The sequence below is a fragment of the Sminthopsis crassicaudata genome, chromosome 2 (genome assembly GCF_048593235.1).
Source record: "Sminthopsis crassicaudata isolate SCR6 chromosome 2, ASM4859323v1, whole genome shotgun sequence".
In the NCBI taxonomy this organism is placed as follows: Eukaryota; Metazoa; Chordata; class Mammalia; order Dasyuromorphia; family Dasyuridae; genus Sminthopsis; species Sminthopsis crassicaudata.
This window is the reverse complement of record NC_133618.1, coordinates 622,490,975-622,511,509: the sequence shown is the minus strand read 5'-3', so window position 1 is coordinate 622,511,509 and position 20,535 is coordinate 622,490,975. Positions and strand designations below refer to the sequence as shown.

The following is a 20,535-nucleotide window of genomic DNA, read 5'->3' as shown; positions in this document are numbered from 1 at the left end:
TTCTGTTTTTTAAAGTTATTTTCTTTTGTGAATTAACAGTGAATTTAATTGTCTTTTCATAATTTTATTGCATTATTTTAATTTATTTTCTTCTACAACTTTTGTTTTATTTTAAAAATGATCTTAGCTACTTCAGCGATTTTTTACTAGACTCATGTTCAATTTACATATTTCTTTAAAGCTTTGTTTGTAACTGTTTTGATCTCATTGTCTTTGGAGTTTATTTCTTCCCTGTTACCATAGTAGCTTTTTTATGGTCAGGTTTTTGTTGTTTGCTCATTTTCCTACTCTACTTCTTGATTTTTAACTTTATGTTAAAATTAGTCTCTTTTTTTGGTATATGGTGGAATAGATGCTATCTCAAACCTCAATACTTTTCATTCTTCTGTCTTCAGAACTATTTCTGGAGGTTTGGAGTATTTATATATATATATATATATATATATATATATATATATTTATAGTCCATTTATATATCAGTATGTCTATCTGTTTGTCTCTTTCTCTCTCAGCAGGACTCCTGAAGAGTAGTCCCTCTTAACTAGTAGTGTTTCTTTCAGGTCTGGAACTGTGACCAAGAAGCAGGTATACACAATGGATTTCTCAAATAACATTCATTTCTGTATCTAGTGCTAGCAAGGGGATCCCTTGTATTCTCTTTTTGGCCAGTTTCCAGGTTTCATTATCAACTTTTGCTTGAGAGCTCTTGAAACTGCTGCTTCTGCTATAGCTATCACCTGTTATTTCCTCCACATGGACGGCAGATTCCACTCCCATGTCACAGATCTAGCTTTCCAACTTCCCATGTTGTTCAAGAATGAAAGAATGTCTCACTCTGACCTCGACAGAATCTAAAATTTGATTTGGAACATTATTTTAAAGTTGTTTGAAGGGAAATGTTGGGAGGTCTTAGCTAAGTGTTTTCTTTACTCTGTATTTTGTATCCACCCCCAGAAGTCCCATTACATCTACATTGAAAATAAATTCTCTCCTCCTCCTCCTCCTCCTCCTCCTCCTGCTTCTTCTCCCTCCTCCTCCTCTTGTTGTTGTTGTTGTTGTTGTTGTTGTTGTTGTTGTTGTTGTTCTTCTTCTTCTTCTTCTTCTTCTTCTTCTTCTTCTTCTTCTTCTTCTTCTTCTTCTTCTTCTTCTTCTTCTTCTTCTTCTTCTTCTTCTTCTTTCTTCTCTTCCTCCTCCTCCTCCTCCTTTTCCTTCTCCTTCTCCTTCTCCTTCTTCTTTTAATAAATGGTCTTATACTTTACCTCATTGGAAAGACTGGGTACACCTATCCTTGAAATCAGTCATATGCCCAGCTCTATCCTCAAAAGTTGTCTGTCATCTCTCATCCTTTTTCCTTCCTTATGTCTTCAGAATATACATAATATATGGTATATAAATGTAGCTATGTAATACTAATATATAAAATATATACACACATGTATATTTCTTTCTACTTTGTTATTTAATTATTTATTATATTATGTGCATATATTATCTTTAGACATGTATAGAATTCTTTTTTATTTTGTTATTTAGCTATATTAGCATATTATCATATAAATTATTTATTCATTGTATAATACAAGTATTTAATTTCTTGCTACTTCTTCAAATTATCAGCCTTCTCTACTGTTCACTACTCAGTAGTACTTGTTGGCCAGGAACTGAATGCATGATCTCATTGGAACTAGGAATACCTGTATCAGGGGACTTCCTCTACTGATGCAGGTAGGCATTTTCTCTGTAGTTATAGTCTCAAAAAGCTACCTATATTCTTGAGAGTCAAGTACTTTCCCCATGGTCAAAGAGCCAGCATAGGTCAGAGGTGAAACTTGAACCTAGGTATTCCTGGCTTTCAGACTGAGTCTCCTGCAACTACTCAACTGATAGCTGATATTTTTAAAGTATGTTGAGGTTTACAAACTGCTGAGAGAGAGAGAGACAGACAGACATACTGATATATAAATGTTGAACATTATGGGTCATTTGATCCTTGCCCCTAGAAGTTAACTTAGAAATATGCTGCAAATTGTTGGTGGAGTTGTGAAATGATCCAGCCATTCTGGAGAGAAATTTGGAACTATGCCCAAAGAGTTATCAAACTGTGCCCCTTTGACTCAGCAGCACCACTACATACTTGGGTCTGTATCCCAAGAAAATCATAAAGGAAGTTTTCCCTTTGTGCAAAAGGGAGATGATCCACATGTGCAAAAATGTTTGCAGCAGCTCTTTTTGTGGCAACAAAAAATTGGAAAATGAATAGATGTTCATCAATTGTGGAATGGATGAATAAGTTGTGGTTCATAAAAGTAATAGAATAATATTGTTCTCTTTAAAAAATGAAGAAAGATTTATATGAACTGATGCTGAGTGAAAGAAGCAGAACCAGGAATATATTCTAAATAGTAATGGCAAGATTATGCTATGATCTATTTTGAAAGATTTGCTTCAGTGATACAAGGCAATCCCAAAAACATTGGATAGAAGATTCCATCTGCATCCAGAAAGGGAACTATGAAGAATGACTGTAAATCAACACATGCTCTGTTCACTTCTTTTTTTCTGTTGTTGTTTTTTTTTTCCTTTTGTTCTGATATTTCTTTTCTAAAATGATTCATAAAGAAATGTGTATTTAAAAAGTTAATATAAATGTAAAATCAGAAAAAAATAAAACAATTAATAAAAAAAGAAATATGCTGGAAAGATAAAAAGGACTCAGGAGTGTATGAAGTAAGTTGGTTTATTTACAGTTAGTTCTTGCAAGAAACTGGCAGTCCACCCAGGACAGTCCCTGGGAAGATTCCGCTTTACAGACTTGGAAATGAGCCTTTTATTCCCTATCTTGAAGTACAAGGTTCCTCCTTCATTACTCCAATTTGCTGAAGATGATGAAATTAGCAGACTTCTTAACCTTCCCATTGTTTGTTCCTTTTTGACATGTTCCTGCTCCCTTATCATATAACTCATGTTAAAAAAAATGGTAGAAAGCTCCTCCTTTAGGGAAAAGAAGTTAATATTAATTAACTCATTAAGCATGCTTCAGCCATGTCTTATTTGGGGGTGATTCATTTTATCAATTTATCAGTTCAGCAGTTCAATATCTTGTTTTGTACAAATAATTCAGTCAGCTGATGTGACCTTTCTTTTGTCCCTATATGGAAATGCAACTGTATAGATTGCTCGCAATCATGTGCTGCTAAATGGTGTTTCTATTACATAGATCAGAAAACTGAGAATCAGAGAAACTAAGTGATGTCACCATTCTCTAACTTGCTGAGTCACACAACTAAAAGGTATCAAAGGCAAAATTTGTCTTGAGCTCTTTCTTTTCTCCAAGTCTAGGGCTTTTTCTAGAAGTAGAGCCATTGTTTAGCCTTCCTTCTTCCCAGACTTCTGCAGCATTTAGCTGCTGATTATTTATTCAGTGTTGATAGCCTCTCTTCCTTGGATTGCTTGAGCAATGTGTTCTATTTATCTTCCTACTTTTAAAATTGTTCTTTCTCCGTTTTTATCATAGGGGTAGATAAAGATTGTTAAAGTTGTAGTCAGGAAAATCTGCATTCAAATTCTGGCTGAGAAACTTACTGAATGTCCCTGGGAAAGTCTAGTTACCTTATCTATAAAAATAGGGATCATCATAACATCTACTTCAGAGTTATTGAAAGGATCAAATGAAATAAAACATTTAAAATGCTTTGCAAAGCTTAAAACACTATAAAATCAGACATATAGATAGATAGATAGATAGATAGATAGATAGATAGATAGATAGATAAATATATATATATATATGTATATATACATAAACACATCTACATTCACCAATATCCTTTCTTCCAGAAAGCCATCCTTTATAACCAAAGTAAAAAATAAGGAAATTTTTTCTATGAAATTAATGAAACCATCAGAAAACTCTGGCATTATATGCAAGGTTCCATGACCAAAGGACTTTCCTTCACCCCTTCCCCATCTCCTTCACTTCAACAAAGAAGGATCAGATTTTCTCTTTTTTCTGCTTTCCATTCAGCCTCATACTATCACAGCAGTCAATGTGGATTGCATAAAAGTTGCAGTGCTTTTTAAATTTACATATTTTTAAAGGCATTTCATGTTTTCCCTCTTTTTTTTTTTTTTTTTTTTTACTGAAATCTTTTCGACATTCTTACTAGCAGCTGTTCTCAAGACCTGGTTTTCCTAACTTTGTCTTTTAAAGTGTAAATCACCTTTATCTTAAGCTTCTGAGCTTGCCAGAAACATGTGGGAGTTGTGGGGATGTTTCATAATTTTGGGAATAAGAAGTCATTTCTTCATGTTTATTAATCAAAGGGACTCTCATTTCTGATTTCTAAGGGAGGCCATTTAGAAAATTTGGCACAAAACTTTTTCTGCTCATCAACTTCAGGTCTAAGAGAGCAGGGAGTCTACTGATTTTTTACCTGCTGCAATTAATCACTTTAGCAGAGTCATGCCCCTACTCATCACTCAGAATCCCTCCCTCAATTTAAATTATTGTGTATAATCTCTTTTTGATATAGAGTTTAATTAAATAAATGTACACTTTAAAGTGGCCCAAGAAAATGTCCACCTTGAAAGTAGATCAGAACACTTCTCCCTCTTAAAAGTAGTTACTTTTGTTGAATTAATTTTATTATTATTTTTTAAATTGTCATTTAAGTTTTACTTCCTTATTTCTATTACTTGAAGGCTATGGAAAAAGAAAACTACTTGAAATTATAAATAGATAAATGATAAGAGTTAGATGGATAAATAGATAGATACTCTCCATTGTCCTGGAGTTCTTCAAAATTATCTTGGGATTTACTAGATGGATTTATTTTTAAAGGACTATGCCTTAAACCAAAATCATTCTGACTCTCATAAATCTGTCAACAATAGATCCCAGATAAATCCCCAAGATGACATTGTTCAGGTCTTGATTGTGAGAGAATGTTAATAGCAGTCATTTCTTTTTTGAGGATCTTCCCATCTCCTATTTGGACGAGGTGAAAGAGGCCATTCTTTGCCTCAGTTTCTAGCCTTATCTCTAAATGGTTGTAGCCTCAGTCAAACAGACCTGTGGAAGACCGTAGGTTATAAAAGGCCAAGGTCTTTCACTGCATTCCAGACTGTCTCCAGTCATCCTGATCTATACCTGACCAAATGGCTCTAGAAGGGAAAGTGAGGCAGGTGACTTTTGCACAGTTCTCTCTTACTTAAATCCAATTTTCTTGCATGTTATGGTATCACCTTTCTCATGTCATGGTCCCCTTTCAGAATGAAGGACAAAACAACAACAATAATAACATTGTCCTGCAAGTATCATAATAATATGAATATTTATATAACACTTTACACTTTTTAAAAGACTTCCACATACATAATTTTATTTTATTCTCAAAGCAATCCTTTTTTCCCCTGTATGTTGCTTTTTAATTGATTATTAATTAGGGGGTAACCATATCCTTATTATTAACAAACTGAAATCAAGAGAAGTGAAATCACATACACTTTTTGAAAGACTTCCACATACATAATTTTATTTTATTCTCAAAGCAATCCTTTTTTTCCCTGTATGTTGCTTTTTAATTGATTATTAATTAGGGGGTAACCATATCCTTATTATTAACAAACTGAAATCAAGAGAAATGAAATCACATATACTGGAACTAGAATTCAGGTCCACCTCTTGAAATCACTGGATCCTTTTAAGACTTAGCTCAATCTGAATACAGATCAAAGCACTCTATTTCTCTCTCCATCTCTCTTTTTAAATTAATTTTTTAACACAATTTTCCTTGAGAGTTTTAATTTTCATTAGGGTGAGATATCTGTTTCTTTCACAACTTGACTTTAATAGAAATGTTTTAGATAGCTTCACATGTAGTTTCTTAATTGTGGATAGGGAAAAGGAAGAGAACCCCAAACTCAAAAATCTTTAAAAAAAAATGGAAAAAATAATTTGAATATAACTGAGGAAAATGTTAAATAAATAAAATTAGAATTAAAAAAAAAAGAAAAAGTCTAGTAAAGACTCAAAAAAGTTACATTTTTAAATTTTATTTTTATTATTGCTTTTTATTTACATGATATATGCATGGGTAATTTTTCAGCATTGTTAATTACAAAACCTTTTGTTCCAACTTTCCACCTCCTTCCCCCCACCCCTTCCCCCAGACAGCAGGTTGACCAATACATGTTAAATATGTTAAAGTATAAATTAAATACAATATATGTATACATTTCCAAACAGTTATTTTGCTGTACAAAAAGAATCGGACTTTGAAATATTTTACAATTAGCCTGTGAAAGAAATAAAAAATGCCTGTGGACAAAAATAAAGGGATTGGAAATTCTTTGTAGTCATCTTCCAGAGTTCTTTCAGTGGGTGTAGCTGGTTCAATTTATTACTGCTCTATTGGTGGCCATATCCATCAGAATTGATCATCATATAGTATTGTTGTTGAAGTATATAATGATCTCCTGGTCCTGCTCATTTCACTCAGCATCAGTTCATTTAAGTCTCTCCAGGCCTTTCTGAAATTCTCCTGCTGGTCATTTCTTACAGAACAATAATATTCCATAATATTCATATGCCACAATTTATTCAGCCATTCTCCAACTGATGGGCATCTACTCAGTTTCCAGTCTCTGGCCACTACAAAGAGGGCTGCCATAAACATTTTTGCACATGTGGGTCCCTTTCCCTTCTTTAAAATCTCTTTGGGATATAAGCCCAGTAATAACACTGCTGGATCAAAGGGTATGCACAATTTGATAAAAAGTTACATATTATTACAAATAAATCTCATCATATTGAAATACAATTCTTTTTATTTATTTTTTTTAAAGAAACTCAAATATGTTAGGATTACAAGGTGATAATTCAGGTTGCCTAAACAATTCTCTAGCTCAGAATTCACACCTTTTGACTTCTGAAGAGGAGTTTACATATTTAAAGGAGTTTACACCTTTAAAAGGAGCAAGTTCATTGGTTGAAGTATTTCCCACAAGCCCCTGAGTTCTCACATGTCCATTCTCTGGGAGGACAAAAGAAGACAATATTGGGCCTGGACAAGCACTCTGGATTGGGGAAGGACAAGAGCTGGAGGAGATTCAGAGCCAGGATTCAGGAAGAAGAACTAGAGGCTGGCTGGAGGCTCCAGAAGGCAACCAAGGAACCTGCACACAGAGAAAAGGCTTCACAGAGAAAAAGAAAGGATTACAATTGAGAGACGACAAGAACAGAACGTTACACAAATAGGCATATTCTGAAAACTTTATATAAACTGGTGCTGAGTGAATAAGCAGGACCACAACACTGTACACATTGTAAACAGTAGCATTGCATGATGATCAATTGTAATAGACTTAGTTCTCAGTAACAGAGTGACCCAAGACAATTCCAAAAACTTATGATGGAAAAAGTCCATCCACATTGAGAGAAAGAGCTATGGAGAATGAATACAGATCAAAATATACTCTTTTCACTTTTTTCCCTTTTTATTCTGATTCTTCTTTCACAAGACTAAGATAAAAATATGTGTAATAGAATTGTAACCTGTATCAGATTACCATCTTGGGGAGTAGAGAGGGAAGACGCAGAGGAGAAAAATTTGAAACTCATCTCACAAAAGTGAAGGTTGAAAACTATCTTTATATGTTATCAGGGGGAAATATGATAATATTAGATGAAAAAAAGAAACAAAGACATTGTAGGCAAAGTTTAAGGGAAGAAAAGACTACTGAAGTGCCATCTTCTGTCAAGGCTTTTGCTAGTCCCTCTCATTTGCTACTAGTTCCCTTCCCCAAAGACCCTATTTAAAAATTTCCTTTCACTTATTCTACTCTCACTTCCCCCTTTCTCTTAGCAGGTAATTTCATCTTTTGCTTTACCAAATACAGTAATGTGGTAAATATTTACCAGCATATCTCTGATAGTATATTCTTCTTCTACATTATTTTCATTTCCTCCTTTACTTTTTAAAATCTACATAACAACAGCAACAAAATTAAATCAAGTTCTCATTTATAGTGTTTTCTAGTTCCTGAAATTTAAATGCTTATGGTTAAAATGTAACTATTGGCTCTGTTGCTAGTTGGTTTCAGCCCACTACTATCCCATGCTAAACCAACCCTCAGTTGTCCTCAAAAACACTCAAGGTTTTGTCCCCTTTCCTTTCTTCCTATAACTTCCAAATGTTTCAACATGGTGGTCTACACTCTCTATTGCCAATTTCTCACCACCTGATCACTTCTTATTCCTGCAACTTGACTTTTGCCCCCACAATATTATTGAAATGGCTCCCCAGTGACCTCTTAATAACATGGAGTGCAGGTGATTTTGAGTACTTTGTCATGTTTCCTTTTTTGTCCTTACCACTATACTTACATTTCTTGGGAAATAATCATCCAGATGTTTTAATTTAATTTAGAGAATGTAGTTTATTTTTCTTGAAATATTTTTTCTTATCTTCTTAGCTAAAGATTCTCTTATTCCTCTATGAATCAGCTTTAAGATTTTTGCTGGTAATAGGACAAGGACAATCATTTCTTAAAAGAGGGCTTTTTATTTGTTTTCAGTCACATATGTTTCCATTAGGGTTTTTGGATAAGGAACTCAAAATATTTTGTTTAAATGACTTGGGTATCTGATTCATGCCCTCTCCTGTAGAGACACAAATAATCCCCTTTCATTGAGTAGACTGAGGTATGGAATCATGAGCAGTAAAGGTCAGAAAAGGGTGGGATTTGGGTTGACTGGAGACAAGTTCAAATTTTGACTCTGAAATTTACTGTGTAATCCTTCACAAATCACTTAATCTTAACTGAGCTCAATATCCTCACCTGTAAATTATGTGAGGAAAATGAATACCTGAAATAGCTATTTCTTTCATGTTGCAGTCGTAAGTTCCAAGAGCTAGGTTCTGCCCAATATAATAGAGATAATGGGGATATTCCCTGCTTATGAAATGATAGTTTAATGTGCAATGACACATATCTAATCCAATAAATCTTCTTACCAATTGTAGGCCTCTTTTGCAAAGGTTTTAATTGACACAGCTTTCTGAGAAGGAGCAAAATTAATGTTCTCAATCATAACCATGGTTATCACTGTGTCACTGGATTCAGAGCTGGGGGAACTAAGTTTTAATCCCAATTTAATGACTAATTAGCTATTTGTCCTTTCCTTCCTTCCTTGGGCTTCATTTTTTCCATCTTTTAGACTTGATTTTCTCCAGTATTCTTTCCAACTCTAAGATTCCATGACTTTTAGTTTAAAACTAGACAGAGATTCTGTCCTTTTTGAGTTCTATCCAGAGCTGAAATAAGATAATTTAGTTGTTGGCATCAGATTTTATAAAAAAAACATCTACACCATCAATTACCCAATATTTATTAAACTTTTGCTAGGTGTCAAGCTCTGTGCTAAGAGAAGAGATATAAAGAAAGGCAGAAACACTCCATGCCCTCAAGAAGTTTACATCTTAAGGGTGTGTGTGTGTGTGTGTGTGTGTGTGTGTGTGTGTATGGGGGATATAAGGGTAATTTTCCTTCTATTTCCTATAATATTTATTAAATGCAAAGGTAACTTCCTGCTCTTTTGCCATAACTCCTAATTTGAAAGCCATTTTTTTATTGTTAAGCTGAGCATTAAAATAATAACAAACCAATACCATTTCCATGAAAAATTTCCATTCACATTTCCCTTGCAGGTTATTCTCTTAAAGATTCTGTTCTTCCATCTATTCATAAGTCTTATCCTCTTTCTCATCTAGTTTTTAGAAAGGGAGTTTACTCAGCAAAGGAACTACTTGTAAAGGTGCCATTATGGGGTCTGAGTTGTCTGACCTGAAATTTGCTGTGTGATCCTGGGTAAATCATTGAACTTCAGTCTATCTCAGTTTCTTCATTTGTAAACTGGGGCTTAGAATAGCACTTTCCCTTCAAGAGTTTTTTTTTTTTTTTTTTTTAGTATGAAATGAGATAATATTTGTAAAAAGAAAAAAAAACCTTTCAAATCATGGTTTATAAATGCTATTATTATTATTAATCCATATTAAGTACCCATTGCTTTGGTTTCTAATGCACTTCAGGTAAAATACAGTTTTATTTTTAGAAAATATTTCCAGATAGCCAATTCTCAACTTCTATAGTGAGTGAAGAGAAAATATAGTGACTATCTGCAAAGGCTTCCATACCTGTGATAGGGATATGGGAATAGGGGACTAAAGTCATATAAAGTACAGAAGGGAGAGCATTCTTTTTGCTGAAGACTGAGGACAGCAAAAATTGGTGGACCCATCCTTTCAATGCATAGTTTCCAACAACTTTCCCTTTTCTCTTATACAGACTTCCTCCAGTGTCTAGAGAGATTACAATGTAGCCTTTCCACATACATTTCCTTATGTTGACCATTCAAACATCCACAACATAGCTGGAGGTAACTCAAAGGGTATCCAACTCAATCCCTTCATGTTCCAAGGAACTTAGGTTTAGGGAGCTTGAATAATTTTGCCCATGATCACACAGGTAGTCAATGGATCAGGTAGGATTTGAACTCAAATACTCTGACTATGAAGCCATCACTATTTCCTGTAAGCTACATTGGATAATAAAAGGCCAATGCTAGGAATTAGGGAGGGTGGGGAAGATTAAGGTTATATGCCCTAGGGAATGCCCTTTAGTGGGATTGTATCCAACCACAAAAATCAACAGGAAAATTATGCAATTATGGGAAAAGCTGGCATATTCTTACTGGCCTGGGGATGCTGACATCTTTCCACAATTCAAGTTATTCCTCTCTAGCCTCTCTAGTTCTCTCACAAATGGTCTTATCAATTCTCCGTAGGTTCTATTCATACCATTCAATCAGATTCTCTCTTACCCATGTGCCAGAATTCCAAGTTAGTGCTGTTAGAATCTAAAGTCACATGAAGATTACAGGAAGATTGTTCATGTGCATGGTCTGAAAGGACCCAGATCTATTGGATGATAAGAGTTAGCAGCATGAGTTTACAAACCACAGCTAAATGTCACAAGAGAGCTTTGCAGACTCTAACCAACCTCATCCAGGCATCTGGAAAGAATTGTGGTTAGGGATGGAAATAATGCTAAGAGGCAGCATTTTCTTATAATGTCTCCTTTTTTTTTTTTTCAAACTAGGCATAACATAGGGGTTCTGAGCTTGATTTCCAGGCATGAGATTTGTTAAGACTTAAAGGGGGTTGGGAAGGATGTAATCCTAATGGATTATAGCAAACCGGGTTTGAAAGAAGAAACAAACAAAAAAAAAATCAATAGCAACAAGAACAAACAGCATTGCATCTATATTTCCTTCCCATCAGTGAGAACTTTGGACCTGATCAGCCCTACCTGTGCCAGGCAGCCAAAACTACCATTTGTTTCCTTTTCTTGGCTCAGTGAGAACATAAATCCATCTGGATGATTCTGACCCCTATCTAATTGCTAAGACTTAAAAAGCAAACTCAATGATCTTCTGTAGATAATTTCCCACCCTAACTGAGGAAACATGTCTTGTGTTTTATTAGCTTATTCTTTCCTACATACATCTCTCACATCAACTCCTTGCATCTTTACAAATTCAGAATCACTCCAATCCTTCCTCCCTATTCTTTTGGGATCTTTTCTGTATTTCAGGAATTCAATAAGTGTCAGAAACAAGATAAAAATACAAGGCTCACCTGAATTTAAACTCCACATTTTTAAATAAATGCCACATTGTCTTAACCCATAAAATGGAGGTAGTAATAGTGATATTTTTGTGTGAGTACCAGGCAACATGGAAAATGAATTTCAAAAATACACATATTTTGAACTCCTCTTTTGAAATCTGATAAATATACATTATTATTATTGGAAATCATGGTTTCCAACTAAAGAACTTCACTTTTAAAAACACACCTATCAGGAACCAAAAATTCCAAGACAAATATTAATAGAAGCATTTGTAGATGAAAAGAAATACAGATAATAAATGTGGAAATATATATAGAATTGCACATGTTTACCATATATTGAATTACTTGCTTCTGAGGGGGAAGGGGAAGGAAGGGGGAAAAACCTGTAATATAAGGTCTTGTAAGGGTGAATGTTGAAAATTATCTTTGCATATATTTTGAAAATAAAAAAACTATTATTTTAAAAAAGAAAAAGAGAAAAAAGATGCAGAGATTATAAAGTTGACTGATCTCAAAAGCTTGATAGACAAGGAAGCCAGTCAGGAGAGAACTAGTCTATCTCTTCTAAAGAGAAATACAATATTATATGACTTTACTGGATTTTATGTAGTAAAAATTGGTCTATGTTGTAGATATCCTCCTCAAATAGGACAATTAGAGACTCCATTGTGATTTTAAAAAATACTTTGGTATTTTTTTGTGTCTCTTTTACCATGTGATTTCTTCAGGGAAGTTTTGTACCTCTTTTATAAGCTGTTAATTATCTTTTTCATAATTTTCTTACATTGCTCTTACATCTTTCCCCAATGTTTCCTCTTCCATTCTTATTTGATTTTCAAAAATCACTTCTTTTTGCTCTTTTAAAAGGTTCTTTCTTTAGCTCTTCAAGAATTCTAGTTATGGGCCAGAACTCTGTACTTGAAACAAGGATTCTTACAAGGTGCTAACTAAGTGGAATTGATAAGACAATAGTTATCTAGTTTAGCATGGTGATTAATAGTTCAGTATGATTGATTTAATCTTATAACAAATAATGGTTCCCTAGTGATATAATGATTGGTTTATATTCAGTATTCTGTAAATGATCTAATTATAATAGAGCATATAAACAGGGACAAACTCAGTCAGGTTGGACTCAGAGACAGATTCATTCCATTTCCCACCTTTGTGGTGGCTGGAGGCTGGAGAATAAGCCCTCAGACTCAGAGATTCACTCCATCTCACACCACCATGGTGGCTGGCTTGTCCTCTGCTTCCCCCACTGAGACCAAGGCTGCTCTGAAGGGCCTCAAGAAAGCTGGCCCAGGCCCCAAGCAAGGAAACTAGATTGTGAAGGATATAATAAAGGAGTTGAACTTTAACACCTGGCTGTTCATGTGATGATTACTGAAAAGAAGGCTGGTCCCAAGATCTCCAGAAAACCAACCAGAACACTACAAATTCTATGTCAGGCTCATTTCCAATCTTTATGCTTCTTTGAGGCTTTGGTTGTCAGTGTATTCACATTATTGTTTTCTTTTGAATTTGTATTTTGAGCCACTCTGTTATCATAGAATATTTTAATGTCCAAGTTTTTGATGTTTTTGTTGTTTGCTAATTTTTTCTATCCTATTTCTTGATTTTGAATTTTATGTGAGATTTGAGATCTGCTCACCTCTGGAGGGAATGATTAGTCTGACCTTTAACTCAGTCTAGGAAAATGACTTACTGTGACTTTTATTTGTGCATTTCCTGACCAGTTTGGATTGGAATGTATTTAGGTTGTTTTGGAGGGGATGTATTAGGAAAGCTCTGGAAAAAATGCTGCTTTCATTCTGATATCATAAGTAGGAGACACAGAATAAGAAGGAAAAGAGAATGGGGGCTGAAAATGTCACCAAAATGCAGAAAGGGAGATTGAGTGAAAAAGACAGATACATTTGGAGATAGACATAGAAAAAGAGTAACAGAAAGAGGAAAAAAGTTATAGGAAGAGAAGGAAAAGAGCAGAGAAGAGAAAAGAAGACAAAAAATAGGTGATGAAGAGAGAGAGAGAGAGAGAGAGAGAGAGAGAGAGAGAGAGAGAGAGAGAGAGAGAGAGAGAGAATGAGTCAAAAACAGAGAGCCTGGATTTAACATATTCTAACTCTAACTTTTCTTTTATCCCTCCCCCAAAGGGGATCTTCAGTGTGAGCTTGTAGATTGAATGTGTACTCAGAAGCTTTGAACTTGGAAGCTACAGTTCCTTTCCAGGCAAATGAACCACTGACAAATGCATCATAACTTCAACAACACTGTAGCCTCCTACAACATCCCTTTTCTGAGTCAGAGATAATCTTTGAGAGTTCTCATAAGGTCTTTTGCAATAATCCATACAAGTGTATTTCTTGATGGTAAGAATAGAGATTGTTGATATGTTAAATTGTTTTGTTCATTATTAGTCCTACAACATTCTTTCCTACATCCTCCTTTTCCTTAATGTATTCTTAACTTTTTCCAATTTTATTAGTTATTTTTTAACATTCTTTTCAAATTTCAAATTTCTTTTCACCCACTCATTGTGAAGGCAAGCAAAATTGTATCAATTATACATGTGAAATTATGCAAAATATATTTCCATATTATCTATGTAAAACAAAAAAGAAAATTATACTTCAATTTGCACTTAGAGTCTATTAGTTTTCTTTCTGGAATTGGGTAATATTTTGTCATCATTTAGAATTGTGTTGGATCATTGTATTGATTAAAATACCCAAGTCTTTTATTTCTCATCATCATTACAACATCATTATACATTGATGTGCACAATGTTCTCTAGTTCTTTTCATTTCATTTTGCATTCGTTTATACATTTTTCCATATATTTAAATTAATAGTAAAATATTTTTTTGTTATCTGCAATCTTTAGGTTATAACCTTTGTCATTATAAGTACAAATGAATATGAATACAAATATAAAGATAGATTTATCTGTAGTATGACATTCAATTTGAATAAGACAGAACTCTTTTCTGTGATAGAAAGACGGAGTTATGCAGATAATTTCCAATTCATCAAATGAGATTTTTTTGGGGGGAGGTAAAAGCACTAACACAGTACCTGGCACAAAGAAGATGCTAATAACAAGTACTTATTTCTGTCCTTCCTTTCTATTCTCTACTCATCTCTTACCAAAACTTTTTAAATTTAAGTTAAACATCTAATCCTTTTAACCAATCTTTCACACATTATATTTTAAAGTCTTCTTCATAATCTAGATAGACTCTAGTTTGTCAATATTCTCTCCAAAATGTGGTATGCACAAATGAATACAGGAGTCCAGTTATCTGACCAGAGCTGAGTAAATATTCCAGAACTCAGATTCTTAAACTGTATTGCAACCTCATATGGGGTCTCTTAACTGAATGTGAAGGTTGTGAAATTGTTATTTATTATCAGTAAATGTTTTATTTGTATATCTATTTATATATTTATATTCTTGAGGTCACATAAAAATTTTTCATGTAAAATGGGATTATGGGCATAAAAATTTAAGAATAATGTCTCTAGACCTCTTCTTCTATTAATATGACTTAAAATTATAGACTTTTGTGGGTGGAGCCAAGATGGTGGAGTAAAGCCAGGAAGCTTCTTGAGCCCTTGAAAACCACATGAAACCAAGCCTCTGAACAGTCTGATGGAATGAAATCACTCTCCAGCTCAAGATAGATTGAAAAACTTTAAGAAGGTCAATTTAACTGTGGTGAAAAGAGTGTTCAACTAAGCTTAGGCAGACTCTGAAAAAGCTCGTGAAAGGATCTTAATCACAGCAAATCAGCAACTAAGACCCTCAGTCCTGACTCAGGAGAGGAGCAGATCAGTGAAGCAGTTCCAATCCCAGCTCACAAGGCAAACTGGGAAACCAGACTGGTTTCTGAAAAGGGAAGTCAAAGCTACCCCTTACAAACACAAAGCCCCTGTGCTCAAAGTCAATGTTCAGAGCTGCACAAGAAGCTTGGGACAGTGTCCCCTCTTAACCCTAAGAGCAGAGCTCAACCAAGAAAGTAAAAACAAAAGAGAGAAAATACCCTAAAATGACCTTGACCTTGAAAGTTACAATAGTTACAGAAAAGACCAAAACACCAACTGAGATGAGGACAAAATGTCCAGAGAGGAAATCTCAAGGAGTGATATGAATTCTTAAGTCTTAACCCCAAAGTGATTTCTTGGAAGTGATCATAAAAGACGTTAAAAGGCAAATAAGAGAGGTAGGAAAAAAAAGAGAAAAGAAATGAGAGGTATGCAAGAGAGAGTCAACATTTTGGAAAAGGAAGGAAAGAAAATGAAGAAAACAACTCTTTAAAATGACAATTAGACAAATTAAAAAAAAAAAAAAATCCACTGAAGGAAAAAACACCTTCAAAGTAGAATTAACCAAATGGGAAAAAAGATACAAAACCTACCTGAAGAAAAACTACAAGGGGTGCAAATGGAAGCTAATAACTCTATGATACAGCAAGAATCTTTCCAACAAACTAAAAAGAATGAAAAAATGAAATAAAGTATGAAATACCTCATTGGAAAAACAGTCAACCTGTAAAACAGATTAAAAAAAAAACAGCTTAAAATTATTGGCTTACCTGAAGGTCATGACCAAAAAAGGAGCGTGGCTTGTAGTCTTCAAGAGATCATTAAGGAAAACTGCCCCAATATTCTCAAATTAGGGAAATACTCATTTAAAGAATTCATTGATCACCTTTGGAAAAAGATCCCACAAGGAAAACCTCAAAGAACATTGATGCAGAACTCTATTACTATAATTTCAAGGAAAAAATGCTGCAAGGTATCAGATAATATGACTTAAAATCACATTCTTTCTGGAGATGTTTTATATGTAGATGTTTTACACTGAGCTTGAAAGTCCATTGTACTTACTGAAATGTTTATTTGTTTTGAACACAAAAGGCTCCATCTCTTCCATTCTGCACTTTTACATGTTTTTGTTTTGTTTTGTTTTGTTTTAATGCAAGTACAACAATTTACCTCAATTTATATTAACTTTCCTTTTCTTATAATGAACATATTGAGATCTACTTGGAGTACCAATTATATCATTTCATGAATTAGCAATCCTTCCCAGTTTTGTCTAGTTTGTAATTATGGGTATTTGTGCTATCTATTTTTCTATCCAGGGTCCTGAGAAGCATATTTAATACATTTTTAATAGGACCAAGGCTTAGTATTCCACTAGGAATCTCCCATCAGAATAACATTGGTTCATCAGTGTACATTGGCTCTGGTCAATAAATTTCAAATTCACCTGACAATACTTCCATCCAGTCTATATCTCTCCATATTATTCACAAAGATATCATGAGAGACTATGTTAAATAGCTTGCTGAAATTCAAGTAGCCTGCGTCAATGGAGTTGCCCTGATTTACTCCTGGGTTCAAAGAAAAAGAAAAGAAAAGAAGGAAGGAAGGAAAGAATGAAGGAAAGAAGGAAGGAAGGAAAAAAGGAAGGAAGGAAGGAAAGAAAGAAAGAAAATGAATTGAGAACTAGAGTTTAAAAGGCCTCTCACAGACAGTTGAAATAAAGAGATAATAATATATGAAACACATAAACATAAAGGATGGTCATGTTACAGAACCCAGAATTATCAATATAAGGTACTCTGTGCCCAACCATATAATGACTGGTCAAAATTCCTTAGACTTATCATCATCATATTAAAATTTGACTAGGTAGTTCTGTCATCTTGGTTGAGGGGCAACTCCCAACATGTATCTGTCTCCCAACCTACCCCCAAAATACTCGTTTGTCATCATCCATGAATTCTTGTGCCATTTCTGGTCCTACTACAACTTTCAAGGTTAGAGGTACCAATATCAATGACCATATCCTATTGAGAAGCATCAATCTACTTCTAGTATAATGAATACTCTGTTTTTTTTTTTCTTTTTGTTAGCACCAACTAATATACATGCATATATACAAACAATTTAATAATAATTAATTAATAATAATAATTAATCAGTGATGGTAGTTATTCTTTCCTGTATCTCAAGATAATGGATAAAAAAAAATCTCAAAAGGAACCAAAGGAAAAAGAAATCAGAAAGGGAAAGTAGATAAAGATAGATATGCCTTAAAGATGATGAAAAAGCCTCAAAAGCATGGTGATTGGAACCCAGTTCTGGCCTGAGGGATCAATAAATATTCCACACTGTAATGCATTCCTGGTGAGCTATGTACAAGCAGAAATATGCTGCCCCAAAAACCTGGATTCAAAAAAAGGAGAGAGAGTCTTTGCCTGCTACTATCTCAAAGCAGCCAGTTGGTGCTGATATGAATGGAGAAAGCCTTGTGGTAAAGATAAACAAAAAGCCTGGGTTTTACACCTTAGGGATGTGCCTAGAAAGCTGCCAAGTCATGGCAAAAAGGCCTTTAGCCCACATGTGAGGAGACTTCCATCTATCATCATCTGAATCATGTTTTTGATCATGTTCACTGGCTCCCATAGGGGAAAGTGAGTGGTTTTCCTGAAGCGATTGACTAGTGGCTTACTACTGGTGACTGGAGCGTGTTCCTTGAGAAGGACCCATCAGAAATTTGTCATTGTTACTTCTACCAGGGTTAACCTTTCCAGTGTAAAAATTCCAAATCATCTTGTTAATGCCTACTTCAAGAAGAAGGGACTCTGAAAACCTCAACACCAAGAAGGAGAGATTTTTGATAGAAAAAGAAAAATATGAGATAACTGAGCAGCACATGGCTGATCAGAAAACAGTAGACTCTCAATCCTGCCCCAAATCAAGAAACTTGCTCCTCTCCATCAGTTCCTGTGTTCTGTATTCTCTCTCCAATGGAGTTTATCTTAACAAACTGGTGTTTTAAATGTCCAGCAGGGAGCTCTTTTTAAAATATTTGGAATAATTAACAAAGACAAAAGAAAACCAAAAAAGAATGATGATGATTGCCAAGGTAAAATATGGTTACTCTGTGACCTGTTCACTTTTCCCCTCTCACCTCTGCAGGATAACATAAGTAGCTAGATGATAATGGGATAGATTTAGTATTGAAAAGTGATTTAGATGATATCAAGTTCTTTTAAAAATAAAGAAATGGAAATCCACGTAGATTAAATGATTTGCCTCTTGTTATACAGTCAATAGTTGACAGAGCCACCTACACATACTCTGTCAATACAAATTGACATTGTCTCCTCTAATACACATTTTCTACCTCCTTTAATAATAATAGGTAACACTGATATAGTATTTTGCATATATTATGTTTCTTTGATCTTTGCAAAAACCCTAGTGAAGTAGGTGATTGTAAAGGGCTAGAACTGAGCAATGCACTTGGATAATGAAGCATGTGAGACTAATTGCCAATTGGACGGTTCCCTATTAACTTGTTTGAAGGTTGACCCTCCCCAGCTGTTCTGTGCTGACTTGATTGGTGGGACAAAGAGGGGGAAGTGACTTGTGTGGGAGGAGTAAGAACAACTTGGGTGGTGGAACTCACGCTCACTTGCACTCGTGACCTGGCGTTGGAGGCGATGGTAAAGATCTAGAATAAAGACCTTTAGTGGTCCTGACTCCTGCTGATTTCTGGGAAGATAGAGTTCCAGCAGGTGATAGAATTGTTCCCATCATACAGATAAAGACATTGAAGCTAAAATAGGTTAAATAAATTGCCAACAGTCACGCAGGTATTTGGCAAGGAATTTAAACTAATCTTGATTCTAAGTGCATCACTCTATGGCTCTGCCACTGAATTTCCTCTCCATCATAGTCCTCATCTTCCTCTGATTAAGCTCAGGTCTGCTGGGGTCTAGAGTATTACAGGAAGCATACTTACCAGAAATCTACCCAAAGATGATTTCTTGAATGTAAAATGGATACAAAAAGGTGTATTTCTCTCTATTACTCTGCCACTATTTTTTCCTTGAGTTGAATTCAATGTTGTATAATTTAAAAAGGTCAAAAGACCCCTTTTCTTTCAAAATATCTTAAAGATAGCTATAGAGTAGAGAAGCTTACCCCATAGCTATCCTTGTCATTCGAAAGAATAACAAATCACACTGAAGGATGATTATCAAAGGCTTCCAAGGATTAAGTCCCAGTCATCTTGTCTAAACTAGGTTAAAATATTCCAGACTACTTTCTCCATCTGCCCAATTCAAACTTAGTTGCAATCACTCTGTCAGAAAAGGGGGTTGGAGAATCAGATTTTCTCCTGAAATTTAATTTTTTTTAAAATTTCTCCATATTTTTCCACTTGGACTCTCTTTATTGGATTCTCTGAGGCCCACACTTGTATACCCAGTTTTTGGTTAGAATATGTAGGGGGTTGGAGGGGATGAAAGACACATCTCAGGACAGTTAAGATTTGTAAAGGGGATGAATAGAGAAGAGACATTAATAAATTATAACTGCCTGACAAGTTGCCTCTGATGGCAAGTCCCCTTTGCCTTACCCAAGAAGCTTTTTTGGATTTTATTTTATGGGGTTTTGCAGTCTTAAATGTTCCATAAATCTACATGTGTCTTTCAGAGACTGCTTTTGTGCATTGCTTATACATTTACCAGCTACTTTCTATGGGAGAAACTCTGCTCCACTGGGGCCACTGACCATGCCTCTCTTCTGAGCTCTGTCTAGATAAATCCATCAATAGCTTATATCAGCTGTTCATTTTCCCAGTGTTTCTGTATTAAAACACAGGGCTACATAAAGTGTGTTGATTAAGGGTCTGGAAATGTTTAATGAAATGCCAATCAAAATTACAACAAAAGAAGCATTTTTGAAATTTTTAAATCTTAAGCAAAACATTGGTCACAAGGATGCTAAAGCAAATTTACATGTTCTTAGATCA

General features: G+C 34.6%; 1 pseudogene; it reads left to right on the top strand.

Annotated features, from left to right (window-relative positions):
* Positions 1-17,726: 17,726 nt before the first annotated feature.
* On the top strand, positions 17,727-18,552 carry LOC141553780 (large ribosomal subunit protein eL6-like; annotated as a pseudogene).
* Positions 18,553-20,535: the final 1,983 nt, after the last annotated feature.